The 14,796-nt window shown below is 30.1% G+C and overlaps 1 long non-coding RNA gene across 1 annotated transcript; it reads right to left on the bottom strand.

Annotated features, from left to right (window-relative positions):
• Positions 1-3,870: 3,870 nt before the first annotated feature.
• On the bottom strand, positions 3,871-6,013 carry LOC143043595 (uncharacterized). The gene is made up of 3 exons (XR_012968492.1): positions 5,876-6,013; positions 5,178-5,468; positions 3,871-3,987 (listed from the first exon to the last, which is right to left on the bottom strand). It is a non-coding gene; the product is annotated as an uncharacterized LOC143043595 (long non-coding RNA).
• Between the last annotated feature and the right edge of the window lie 8,783 nt (positions 6,014-14,796).

The raw sequence follows: 14,796 nt of genomic DNA, 5'->3' as shown, positions 1-14,796 counted from the left end.
TGGTATTAGTGTCAATGTTACGGCCTTTCATCCATTTACGTTTTTATAATACGATGAATTTAAGTTTGTTCTTTGGTATTATAAATCTTGTCTATGAAGATTCCAGGCGAAGTTTGACAAATACACCGTATTAACTGTGGCGTTTGTACTAACTTCAAATCTTTAACAAAACAAACTTATTGATCAAGTAGAATTTAATATTGTCTGAAACCCATGATTCTTTGACTTTCTCTTGTTGTCCCCGAAAATAATGTGGAGTGTTTCAATTTGAAATCATTAAGTACTCGTACTTTCAAGTATACACTGGTTACATTCACATTGGTTTGCATTTCACAATTGTTGAGTAAGCATTTCGTTTAAAGTATGACAAATCCTTGCACGACTGAGATTGCACATTCAGATGAAGGTCTACACAATATTAGATCAAAAATGAACTAATGAAGTAAATCGTAAAATTAAATCGTATTACAGATTTAAAGTTTCTGTTAAAAAAACAGGTATACTAATTAAGTTTCCTTAATATCCTGCCCCGAGCTGAAAGACAAGTTCTAATTATCTTTATATTTTTTATTAGCAAAAGCAATCAATATACCGGACAATTGATCTGTCAAATAAATTACGACGACGATGATTTTAACAGAAAACATAAATATGATTTCAATACAATTTTATATCAAATCTATAAAAATTGAAAAATAATCCGGTTAACCGGTTAGCTTTTTTTGTATTCGGTATTCGGTCGTTCAAACGGTTAACCGGTTAACCGATTAATCGTTGACAACACTAATATTTAGTGAAACTTGGTAGATATAGGAAGATGTGGTGTGAGTGCCAATGAGAGAACTCTCAATTCAAATAACAATTTATAAAAGTAAACCATTATAGTTATTATAGACTACTTGGCAAATCCAGGGAGGAAAGAAGTCAAGAGACAATTTATAAAAAAAATAATTCTACGTAGGTCTTAATCGCAAAGATATTAATAGAAAGGAGTACTTAAGCCGTGGTTATATCTCATCAATGTGATAGCTGGATATATATTATTATAGTACATAATGCGGGTATACATGTTTGGCCACCATATACAATGAAACTAAACAGCAGTGAACTTTGTATTCACTAAATAACATGTATCAGGGTAAATCTTTTAAAAGAAGAAACATGTTAATTAGAATAAGACTTTCGACGGAATACACGAATAATGGAAAAGGCATTGTTCTCCACAGACATTATTGGTTACATAGTGTGCTAGTGACCTAATACGGTATATATGGGGTCAGTAAATTTCATATGGGGTGAGAGCGAAGCTCGAATCCCCATATGAAATTTACTGACCCCATATATACCGTATTAGGTCACTAGCATACTATGTAACGAATTTATCTTACCGACTATCTTAACGTGTGAATTTTAGACCTATCAAAATGAGCAAGTCCTCAATACTGTGAGCATTAAGAAACTACTTCCATTGATCCTACAAAAACAGATACCAAAAATAAAAACTTGTGAGGGTTAAATGTGTTAGATGAATTTATTTCAATCTTAATCATCAATTTCTTCGTCTGTTGAAACCTTTACGATTTTTTTCTCAGTACCGTTTTGTTTTTATAAAGGGACGTAACACCACTACTAACTGTGTATGAAATAAGCCCCGCCTCCCTACTACCTTATATGGAATATAAAGGGACGTAACTCCACTACTAACCGTGTATGAGATAAGCCCCGCCTCCCTACTAACCTAATATCAAATATACACGGTCTCCACGAGGGCGCTTTTAACCAATCACATTCATAGAAATGTATAGGAGGTAAGATAAATACATATATGACCACGAGGACAACAATATGGTATCAGAAGAAATATATATATATATACTATTGTTAAGCACATATTCACATACCTGTTGCTATATACGTTTCAACTTAAATAATATACATTGTAAAACGACTTTTCCTTTCATTAAATACACTACGCTAATTGGTTTTCACAGAAGTCTATCAAATTACATATTTAGTGAAACAAAAAACAGTTATCATTTTGTTCCATATCTTAAGGCAAAGCCTTGTATTTAAAAAACCGAAATGTACGTCAAGCATTCACCATTATTATACATGTAAAAAACACGTGAGTTTAACGGTATAATTCTTTCAGGTTAATTGCTGTTTTATAAGTAACCATGCGTTTCCTATACAAAAAGGGAGATGATAAAGCATTGCCCTCAACGAAAGAACAAATGCGTTGTGTAGTTCCGGTGATATAGGCGACGGATTTCATTATTGATTTTGCTGGTCACATTGGAAGAACAATATTATTTCTACCAACTTAATTTTCGCATAGTTGAAATAAAATGTCAATTTGTTCACTGTTTAATGCTAAAACAATCAGATTTAAGAAAACTGTGTTTATCTATTTTAAAAGTGTATTAATTTAATAAAAAAAAAGTTAGTCCTTTCATGTAAATGTAACCGCATAAGCATCGTTCTGATTGTTTTTTTTTTATCTATCATGTTTTATACAAAATCCAATTCATAAATTAAAAACATTTTAAAAATAATACCAAAATGAAAAATAGTAAGAATCGGTTAAAATACTATGTTAACAGATAAGCTATCAGAAGGATGGATTAAGATGAATAACTAAGATTTTACACCAACAGTACCACATGATATCCTATGTTATTTTGAAAATGTAAGAAATAAAAAAAAAAGGTTTAATCAACTTGCTAGATATATTTGATGCATCAAATATCTATAATGAAGTAATTGTTATCTAACAAAGATGCCAAGATAGAGATAATAAATAGATTATCCTTCAAATTATGAAATGTTGTTTGGTTATGTACTTTTCAATTGGGTAGGACTAAGGTTAAAAAATAAAGATATTTCAAATAATTAAATAATTAATACTGTTACATTTGTACCTTCAAATACATTATAATTTGTCTTACCTGCTTTCGATGTGTAAGAAACGTAGATGCAACATCTATGAGTGTACTCATATCGCATTCTATAATTCTGCGTAGAACGCAATGCAATAACACCAATACTAGGATCCCGAGAACAATGAGTAGAACTGTATGATAGTTCTTTTCTTTCGAATCTACAATTTCAAAAAATAATTAGATAAGTGAAAATAAAATTTAAACAAGTCATACTAATATTCAAAAAGGTAAATAACTAATTGATATATTTTATAAAACTGACCATTACAGACTGGTAGAGCACGTTTTTTTCCAACTGAAATCGTCTGATTGTTCAAACTGCATAGTATGTTTAAGTATCCATCACATAACTCCAATTGATAAGGGATTACAAAAGATACGCTTACATTGAAGTAGTAGCCATCTCGTTCACTTGTTGTCGTTGGTGTTTGTAATATGCTGGTTCCCTAAACGATATAAGCACTTACAAATAAAATAATATCAAATTATGAATTAAAAAAGAAAACTAAATGCTTAAAACAATTTTTGATGTTTTCCCTACCGTGGTGAAGGGGACAGGTAGTGTTATCCTAGTCCATCCGTACGTCCCAAAACTAGTTCCCGTTCTTTCACTATTTTGCCTCAGCAAATTATATTAATCCAATACACATTATGTTTGCCATTCTTGTTGAATTATGTCTAATTAAAACGTTATATGCAATCTATGAAATCATCTTTGGCTCCTGGACACATTCTCTATTTTCATTACCTTTTTTGGAGAAAGAGGTGTATGTGTGTGACGTATTATTCTTTTTTTTTTTGGGGGGGGGGGGGGGGGCATTTATTGTATGATTGATTGCATCAATTAATAGTATAAAGCACAAATCAGAAATATGATTTTTTTTAAGTACATAATAGATTTTATATTTCTTTCAATAGATTTGGCCACTTACCTTGTGAAATATTTGGCAATGTGGTATTGGGAAAATCCGCGAAAAGTATATTCTAAGAAGTTTTCTTGATTTTAAATTCCATGAAATGTGTACATCATTGTCATTTGGTAAAACTATAAATAGAACATTGATATATACAATTAAGTTGTTAAACATATATGTGATCCATTTCAATTTTGAACAATACAATATGTTTTATCTAACTACTGTATTAAACACCCTAGACTAATCGGCAAAACCACACAAGAGAAAAGCAAAATGACAATTTATTAAAAATAGAGCTTCAGACATTGGTCCAAATTGAATCAATAGAAATGAGTAATTCGACCGTAGTAATTATCTTTCATCAATTTTATGACATGATATATTATAACAATTTTTTTATACCACAATATACAATTAAAATAAACATCAGTAAAATCACGTTGTACTAATAGACTTATATGACCAAAGACAAGGTAAATCTTTTAAAAGAAGAAACCTGTAGATTTTCGACCAAATACTAAACCGTAAATATAACTCTCAGGTCGTTATTTTTTCACTCTTTGCGGAACATAAGGTTAATTTCAATCTGAAATACATTTCAACACCAAATCAGAAAATGACATACGAATTTGTAAAAACATTTTTTTAATCTGATTGCAAAAATGTCTAAAAAAGTTACTGATCAAGTATATATTACCTCGTAGATGAGTTTCTGAACAGAACTACATTAACCGAAAGAGCATGAACATGCAAATATTGGAAGTTTTAATTCGCATTGAGGTACGTTGAGACATTTATTTTGAGATTTGGTCAGTACTTTACCAAAATCAAAACGCATTTTACTACAAAATGAATTTTACATTAATCGATGTGAATGTGTGTAAAGTATCATATGGGTAAACCTCTTGATCATAGATATAAGAAGTACGGCCTACAACACGGAGTCTAGGTTCATACCGAACAGCAAGATATAAAGGCCTCAAAAATGACTAGTGTAATACCATTCAAACAGCAAAATCCAACGGTTTAATCTATGTAAAAAAAAACAGAAACGAGAAACACTTATGAATCACATCAACAAACGATAAACACTGAACAACTGGTTCCTGACTTATATCTTAAGCAAAACCTTTTAATTGCGTGAAACGGCCTTCTAGGTAAAATATCTAATTTTCAAATTTCAACATGTAATGGACATCATCAGTGATCTTTCTACAGTACATAATTACAACTTGATCATTAAGTAATACTATTAACACAATACTGAAAGACTTCAACACGTTTTTATCTCTTATAAAGCATACTCATGATGATTTACCTGAAACATTCAATACATCAAGATCCAGCATCGAATTAAACGAGAATATGTCAGCTATGCAAGTATATGACACACCAAAATCACTTTCATTAGCATTCATAATTGTCAAAAAAGAACCTTCGCTTACAGAAACTTCTGCAAACTTAGATCTGTGAAATACTAGACCATGATGGACAATAACGTCCGATTTCCTCATCCACGTAACCTTTCTTCCGGGAACAGATGTTGTATTACAGAACAGAGTAACATTTCCTCCAGAAGTGATTGCTAGGTCTTTAATTTCCCAGAAAACTGTAATGAAAGTATTGTCAAATCACACACATTGTTAAATACTAATTTGATGTATATGTATTAGCCCGTGTTAGTTCTTTTTTGTCTATATATATATAACAGTTTCCGTTTTAACAAATATATGAAAAGTTGTTTAAAGAGTTTAAAAACAAATAGAATGTAAGTGATATCTATCATTGAGGCATTACTCTTATATGTTATTATAAGTCTTATTAATGATTCAAACACTACAATACTCATTTAAAGATTTCGTCATCAACTATAAACCAAGAGAACGATTTTTAATTAAAAAAAAAAAAACGTATCAAACGCATAAACGTATATCTTCGCATTTAATATGCTTGTATCGATTGCTTTTTTAAAATCAGGGGGAACGACATTACTTCCGTTTATAATGTGAAAATTACCTTTTTGAGAGGAAATTCCCCCACTGCATACACACCATAATAATAAACACCAGATCATATAATGCTCTGTTTCCGATATCTTAATAATTGTACAGCTAAAACCTGTGTGTAAATATAAATGTATGTTGATCGTTTAACACTTTCTTCAACGAATGATAAAACAACTTTTTAAGTATTTATATTTATTTACATTATTGTGAAATATGTAGACAGATAGGTTATATAGAACGATTTAAAATAATGTTTAGATCATATCTACAAATAGAAAATGTAAATCAATACTATTGTAGCAACATGTGTATTCTTTAAATAGCTGTGACGTAGGTGATTTGTATATTGGTTAACATGTTTTGTTTGCAATGTTATGTTAAATAAAGTACAATATACGAAATATGACACAAACACACACATAAGGAAAAAAAAGCTAATTCATTCAAATAAAATATATACGTTTGTTATACCCACAACATGTTTTTAATTATACTAGTATACACATGTACATGATGTATAATACCGAGTATTATATAAATAGATTTGAGATTCAGTCATGAAAATGATGACTTATAATCTGAATTTAAACGATTTAGTTTTAAAGATGATATTAGAAACTTAACACGATCTTACCTAATTAAGAATGTTATGAGAATATTCTTCAGGAAAATGTGTGTATTTATATCGAGTTAATGTTTCGATACGTCATATAAACATTTAACTTTTGATTAAATTTTAAAATTAAATGGGATTTTCTAGTAAAGCTTAGTATCTGAACTGATTTTTTTGGGGGAAATTCCGTATTTTTTTTTGTTTTTGGAAAGAGCTCCTATCAGGTACTGCCGCACTGAACATATAATACAAACGATATATAATCGTGACTCGAATTAATAAAACAAAGTTTATTATGTGTACATTATTCATATGGTGTATTCTAAGATTTGATTAAGAGTAGAGCAAGGTTTGAATGACCATGTCTGTATTTTAAGAAACTCCTGTATACAGACAAAGTGTAATGTTTTGATTTCTGACCCTGATGTGTTTTCGCTCAATCGATTAATGATTATTGAACAGTGATAAACTATTCTTGCCTTTATCTAACTATAAACGCACAATAATGTTATTCCTATTTTGTGTTGTCAAAAGAGGTCAACAATGGAAGTCGAAGCAGTTAAAACAGTCTATTTTGTTATTTTCCTTAACGAAATTATTGTACAAGGAAAATCTGATTGAAAATAAAAAAAAATGCTCTTACCGAATGATTATCATTTTGCAATTCATGCATTTTTATGAAGTCAGAAGGAAAAGCCAAGTAGACTTGCATTTATATTGTACTTAGACTAGAACAAACGACAATAAGAATAGTGTTTTATTATGTTAACAATTCAATATGACATCAGTATTTTATGGATTCCAATAAATTGTTTGATTTCGAACTTCTATTAAAAAAATTTTTTTTTTATTTCAGACAAGACCAGAAGATGAGGTGTTTTCACACACCGTACCACTTTGTGTTTGCCATTTTTTTTCACCACACACGTTTTATAAATGTTATAAAAAGTTATTAAAATTATTACCAGGATTATAATTTAGTACGCCATATAAACGTCACAAGAGAAAATGTTTGATTCTAAAAAGGAAAACTGAGTGTTGTATGATGGCAACAGTTCAAGTGTCGCTGATTTTCGAATAGTGATAATGTCTATTGTAAATAATGGGAAAAATAAACAGAATGTTATTCCTGTCTGTAAAGGATATGGAATAGTTTAGTTTTGATTAAAATCAATAAATAATATTGTCCCAAGTCAACAACGTATGCTTCCTTCATCACTTCAAGCCTCTTAAATAGAATGGTCAGTGTCGAAAATAAGCCATGTGTTGCAACAGTTTTTATATGATGGATATCTAAGTTAATATTTTTCTAAGTAGAAAAGTACTATAAAAAAATGAAATTAGAAAAAATGTATCATTACATTAAAAGATCAAGTAATTCCAATTTGTGTTTAAATTTAAAATGTTTTGTCATATAATCTCAGTTTCAAATCCCGTCATGAGAGTAGTCCAGCTTTTGGAAGAAGTCATTGTTAGAGTTTTTGTTGACAAGATGTAGGGTTGTTATATTTTTAGACTAATGAACTATTGAAAAATCTTTCAAATGTGTAAACCTGAATGCTGACTGACAAACTTAACATTAAAGTACTTGTATTCAGACTAAATTGTCCCAAATTTATGTATTGATGTAGCGAAATGAAGATTAACAAATATTTACCTTTTCACAAATGCTTAACCAAAGACAAGACATAAATTAGCATAAGGGAACATGTTAACGTCATCATGCTTCTAATGGTATTTATTGGCATTATGTCATTTAGTAAATATAGTTAAAAAAAAGTGCTTCCCCTTTCTCATTGAAAATCCGTTTTTTCTACTGTTATACAGGGATACACTTCAACTTTGAATTCTAACAAGTACTATTATTTACTACACAAAACAATTAGATATTTAATTTAACGTATCATATGTATTGCTTATTGTTTAACAAGGAAGAAGGAACTATCGGTTTATTATTTAATACAGTTATTTTTTTTTTAGATCAAGTCCTGTTATTATAAATACATTAAACCACACCAGATCACGTTGCAAATTTTTATACTGTAACAACTAAGGCCGTGTTCACACCAAACACCATGTAGGGTAAACATATTTACAATTAGTTTTATGTAATGTACACTGGTCATGCTGGTATCACATTAAATGTGTTCACATCTATACACCTTGTTTAATTACCTGTACATAAGATTTTTTCACACTTTTAGACTATATGTCATTTAAATGTCCACTACGCAGAACTGAATGCAAAATTTTCGGAGAACTTTTCTAGCAGTCAGGGAACGACCATTTGACTCCAAAAAAAAGTGGGGAATGAATTTTTTCTTGACAAATATTATGACCCCTAATTTGATAAAAAAAAAATATTTTGGTCATACAGATAAAAAAAAATATTCTGAATCCGGAGTTTCCCTAATCATTATTATAATGTAAAGGAAGTTCGCTTGTCATGTTTTGGGATTTCTGTCAGATTTTCAGAATCCTCTGGTTTTATCAATTTGAATGCCTAAACAAAAATTGCCTATTAACCCCCATTTTTCTTTTTATGAAACTTTTACATGTATGATGATAAGCCATTTGTAAAAGTCTTATAAAATTTTAATTAATTTTTGATAGTTTCTATGAACTTAAACCTGTTAGTGATAAAGACAATAACAATCAAAACCAAGGAGTAAACAAAGACTCATAAAACCAAAGGACATTTACATCAACAGTTATAAATAAAAATTAATAAACAACACTCTCCACTAAAAACCGAGAGAGACATCAGGTGCTCCTGAAGGGTTGTTGACATAATAAAACACTATTCTTATTGTATTTTCTTCTAGTGTAAGTACAATATAAATGAGGTCAACTTGGAAAGTCAAGATAGAACATTTTCCCGCCAAAAGTTCAATGGCTAATATCTCGAAATCAAGCACATTGACCAATATATTTTTTTTTCTCTTTTGATTTCTTTATTAATCCCTTATCAATATAAACAGTTGTTTGAAAAGTTAATTATTTTGAAACTGAGAAGCGAACTCCCTTAAATATTAAAAATAAATAATTGCTAGCATCGAAAAAACTGAATAAAAAAGTTCGCGCGAAAAAAAGTCTGACTCGATCAGAAAAAAAAATATAACCACCCCCTTTTTTTAACTTAAGTGGTTGCTCCTTTATGACAGCAATTTTGATGATTTGCAGTAGTTTTAAGATCCTAAAGATGCTTGATTACGCATTAGAAAACGTAGGCAGCAGCAGCGTGTTAAAGACGAAGAAAAAAGATTGAGATGTTAATGATCACTACATTTCTATCTTTCTGTTTGGTTAGAACGGCATTTATTCTCTAAGGATAATTAGCAATGGGAGGTGGTATTGTTTTATTTTTTTTTAATTTCTAAGTATATTTTAATGGATCTGAGATACTAGACAAACAATACAATTTACCTTACACATTGTTACTATTGCATTTATGAGAGAATCGTTGTTTAAGTAAAGATCAGTGGCAAATGTTTTCTTGTACGTCCAGTCGATTCGGGAAGACCTTGTCAAATGAATTATGTGTTCGGCAATGATGATTCTTTTAGTCTTCAAAAGGGGATAATACAGCTTCCTAACGTTTTTTCTATTATAAATTAGTATATTTTAGTCAAAGTTTAGTCAAATATTACTGTAAAGAACTTTATTAATAATTGTTATAGATATCAATCTTATTCAAAAATGCTTCCTTCCTTTTAAAAAACATGGTAAAATTAATGTTCTAACTGCCTAGTTTTATATACACTTAACCTACACAAAGATTACATAGACTTCTGACTGCATGTAGACTAAACATGATTTACACTATATGTAAACATTGAGTTTTATCAATGAGAACATAATTGTGTTTAGTTTACGTGTGAGTTACACTAACAAAACACCGACTTTAGGTCAATATAAACACGGCCTAAGGTAAGGATACGTTTTCTTAAATAAAATATATATTACAAAATAGTTATCTGTAAATTCATTATACAATTTCACATCACGTGTTAATTATTGATAAACTAGAGATAAAAAGAACCCAAACAAGAAAATTAGATAAAACCTCTTTAAACAATATTGAATATATATTCGAAAACTTTTCTTAGGTTGGAGGATATTTCTATTCTATACTTTTTTCGTTCTTCATATTACTAAGATATATTTTTACTTCGTACATAACTGTACAGTGGCAACTATATAATTTACATCTTGCATATAAACTAATAATGGTTTATTGATTGAGTTAAGCCATTTCAAATGATATTTTATAGTATGTCTTTCTATGTTGTAATATAATACAATTATGTGAGGGTTGGGTGAAGGTTGGTGCTTATTATATCGTTTAAACCCACTGTATTTGTTTGCACCTGTCTTAAGTCAGGAACCTGATCTTCATTTTCGTTTTTCGGTTTTCGTTTGTTGATGAGGTTCATAAGTGTTTCTTGTTTGTCGTTTTTCATATAGATGTCCGTGTTGAAAGCCGTACTTTGACCTATAACGGTTTTACTTTTGCAAATTTTGACTTGGATGGAGAGTTGTCTCATTGGCACTCATGCCACGTCTTTCTATGTTTAATTGTCACTAGTTCGTTTACAGGGAACAGTAAAACCTAGACCAGCACATCACTTGCGATTCAAAATCAAACAGAACAGTTTGGAAGCAAAATCAAATAAGTTTTAGAATAGGATACACAGCCGAAAATTCTAAAATGTGCCAAATACGACTAAGACGTTTTAAATTAACAATTCATGTTTAGTTTATTTACATAAACTTTAAAATTCTTCGAAGTTGGACGAAAGAGCTTCAGAACTAAAACATTCGGAGTTTGGTGAAATAACTGGTACTCACATTGACTTGAAAACACTTTTGTTTGGTTTATAACTATTTTGATATGAGCGTCACTGATGAATCTTATGCAGACGAAACGCGCGTCTGGCGTACTACATTATAATCCTGGTACCTTTGATAACTATTGTTTGATAAGTTTGTATAGAGCATTCGACTATTTAGATATGGTTGCATTTTGTTGTGTTGTTTTTCAATTTGAATGAAGTTGAGTGATTTTTAGTTTCTTTTTGTACCTATTGATCTTATTTGACTAATCTCGCTATAACACAGAAAACAGAAAAGTCTGCATAAATATAGTCTACATATTCGGACTATTTATAACTGTACACATACAATATTAAGGTGTATTTGGTTATGTCATTTTCGAGACAACTGGATCGAATTATTTCATTTTGTTTGTCCGTATAGAGTTAAGACAACGGGTAACCAAATAATAATAAGGTTCTTCAACTTTGGACTAGTAGACTTAAACATTAACATTAATCTTTGGAATACTTGATTAAATGGCTTCACTGCAAAAAGTGACACATGATAGATAAAGAAAAATCGGAAAATTCGTTTTAACTGATACATACCTTTAAAGTAGGTGCTGTGCATATATATTAAATAAGTTGTATATAAATTTACATAAAGAATTCTATGTATTACCCACTTTAATAGGTCTTTTATTATATACCATTATATGTATTACGGATCAAGATTTAATACAAACTTATATCAACTGTGGTTGTTTTGTATTTCTAACAAATTTTCGAGATCATAGATTTTCTCAGAAATACAAAATTCGTAGTAAGAAAATTTAAAGAATTTGATTAACAACCTAATTTAATGGGTCTTGTTTTTTAAATACCCATTATATTTATTACGGATCGATATTTGATACGAATTTATTTTAGTTGTGGGTGTTTTATATTTCTGAGAATTTTCCGAGATCACAGATTTTTTCGGAAAATTGAATGATTGGGTCAGTCGAGACAATGTGTTTCCTTCTTTATTTTATGACGTTAACAGTTTGTTATTTCAAATATAACACTGTTTTCAAATTCCAAGAACACTCTGGGTGCGCTTTCGCAAAAGTTAACGGATTTTTATGTTTAACATTGGACAGTACTTATATAGTAATAAATAATGTGAATGGCATTACATAATATTATTTAAAGTATGTGTATAAACTCTTCAAGTTATGAAAAACTTAAACATGAGGCAAACTGGCCTACATGTAAATAATACATCTGAAAGAAATAAATACTTTGTATTTAGTCGTCTTGTTATATTATCGGAGGTACATATATTAAATGTATTTATGTCATCGTTTCAATATTGAAAGATATAAGTGTCAATTCGGCCTTGTCAGTGGCCTATTATACAATTTTCCTTTTTGTACACAAGCCAAGATATCATGATTTCCTTCAGTTGGCTGAGCAATTCTAAACACCACTGTTTGAATTAAAGCACAATGTACATGCATACACAATACAAGAGGATGCTAAATTCAAATTGGATGCTTTTCGAAATTTCGAAATAAATAGAAATTTGATTGCTTCAATATGAATAAGAATACTTTCATTATTTTTATAACGATTCGATTATGCGCAAAATATTCATATACACTTCATCCAATGTATTTGGAGAAAGGCACCAAAATGAAGACTTTAAACCTACTACAATGAAAACAACAACATCACTCTACTAGATAAAGATATGCAGTCCTACTAATCATTCCACACTAATAGGTTAAAGACATTGGTGAAACTGAAAACATCCCAGACACTATGCTACTCGTGTTTAAAACACACAATACATTTTATACTTCATTGACTTTTTTATATTTTCATATTCACTACACCTCTGTGGCAGACCTGGTGCATATCCAGTATTAAAATGACATGAAATTGATACAATAGAGCTTTATATAACACACTTTAAAACTCAGCTGGCCTTAAAGATCGTGCGAGCTTTTGCCATGACTTGACGTATGTCAAACGCTACAAACTGTACAATACCGGAATGATTCTTGGTGATGTGATGATATTTGGACTTTCAAATACTAATTAACTAATAGCATTATTGAATGGTGAAATACAAAACAGATCAAGGTTATTTAAAAAAAAATCAGAAAACCTGACACTCACATGCATTTCAAGTGAATTTAAATATCACTTCAAACGACTTTTTCACTTTTTTGGTCTTTTGGAAAATGTTGTTTTTGCTGTTTTTAGACCCTTCTTCAACGAAATTTGTTGTACATGCACACGTATAAAAATTGCGGTTTTTATCTAACACAATCATAGGTTTGAACGTTGTTTTCAATTTAGACTCGTGTTTATTTTTTCGTTTGGGCTTGTATCATATTTTCCCTGTGGTTTATATGATCCGTTCACCTATATTGACTCTTAAAATTCAAGAGTATCTAAAAATGAGGGTACTTTTTATAGGCCTTCCAAATACCGTTTCGATCCCTTACATCACTGAAGAGACATTTATTGTCGAAATCCGGATCTGGTGTACTAAAAAAATATTGACACCGTATGTTTGTGGCATAACATCGTGGCCACAAGTTAATTTTTTTTTTCTATTTAGTATTAAATTTATTTAAAGATCCATTTTTTTACATCTTGTGATCAATTTTATTTGGCAATCGCCAATGGCAGTCAGCACGGTTAAAGAACATCAGTTGTTCGACCTGTTAGTCAGATGCGTTTTGTTTAAATATACTTTTTCACTTTTTTAGTCTTTTGAAAAATGTTGTTTGTGCTGTTTTTAGACCCTTCTACAACGAAATTTGTTTTACATGCACACGTATAAAAAATGCGGTTTTTATCCAACGCAATCATAGGTGTGAACGTAGTTTTCAAGTTAGACTCGTTTATATATATATATATATATATATATATATATATATATATATATATATATATATATATATATATATATATAATATCTCCATGCCTTATATATCATGTACTGTAGTACGACGCTAGATTAAAACTGACGAGGAAAGGTAACACATGGCCACCGAAAGCTTTATTATTGTGAAGCCCGGGTGGTCGTGTGGTCTAGCAGGACGGCTACAGTGCAGGCGATTTGGTGTCACGATATCTCAATGGCATGGGTTCGAATCCCGGCGAGGGAAGAACAAAAAATTTACGAAAGCAAATTTACATATCTAACATTGTAAAGTTGATGTTTAGACGAGTTGTATACATATATAATATATATACAACTCGTCTCAACATTAACACAACAATGTTAGATCTGTAAATTTGCTATATGTATAAAGAGATATAAGCAAATGATAATTTTCTGATAAATAGAATTTGTACGTTTTGTTTATTTTCATTGTTTGCTATATACATTGTTTGCTATAACCATGTTATATGTATGGTTATATACCATTTGTGCATAGAGGCGCTACGCACTTGTTTAATAAGGAATTAATGTTATGTTTAAAATTTGTGTTTTGTTGC

Source organism: Mytilus galloprovincialis, chromosome 8 (genome assembly GCF_965363235.1).
Source record: "Mytilus galloprovincialis chromosome 8, xbMytGall1.hap1.1, whole genome shotgun sequence".
Taxonomy (NCBI): domain Eukaryota; kingdom Metazoa; phylum Mollusca; class Bivalvia; order Mytilida; family Mytilidae; genus Mytilus; species Mytilus galloprovincialis.
The sequence above is the reverse complement of the archived record's forward strand: the minus strand, read 5'-3'. Positions and strand labels throughout refer to the sequence as shown.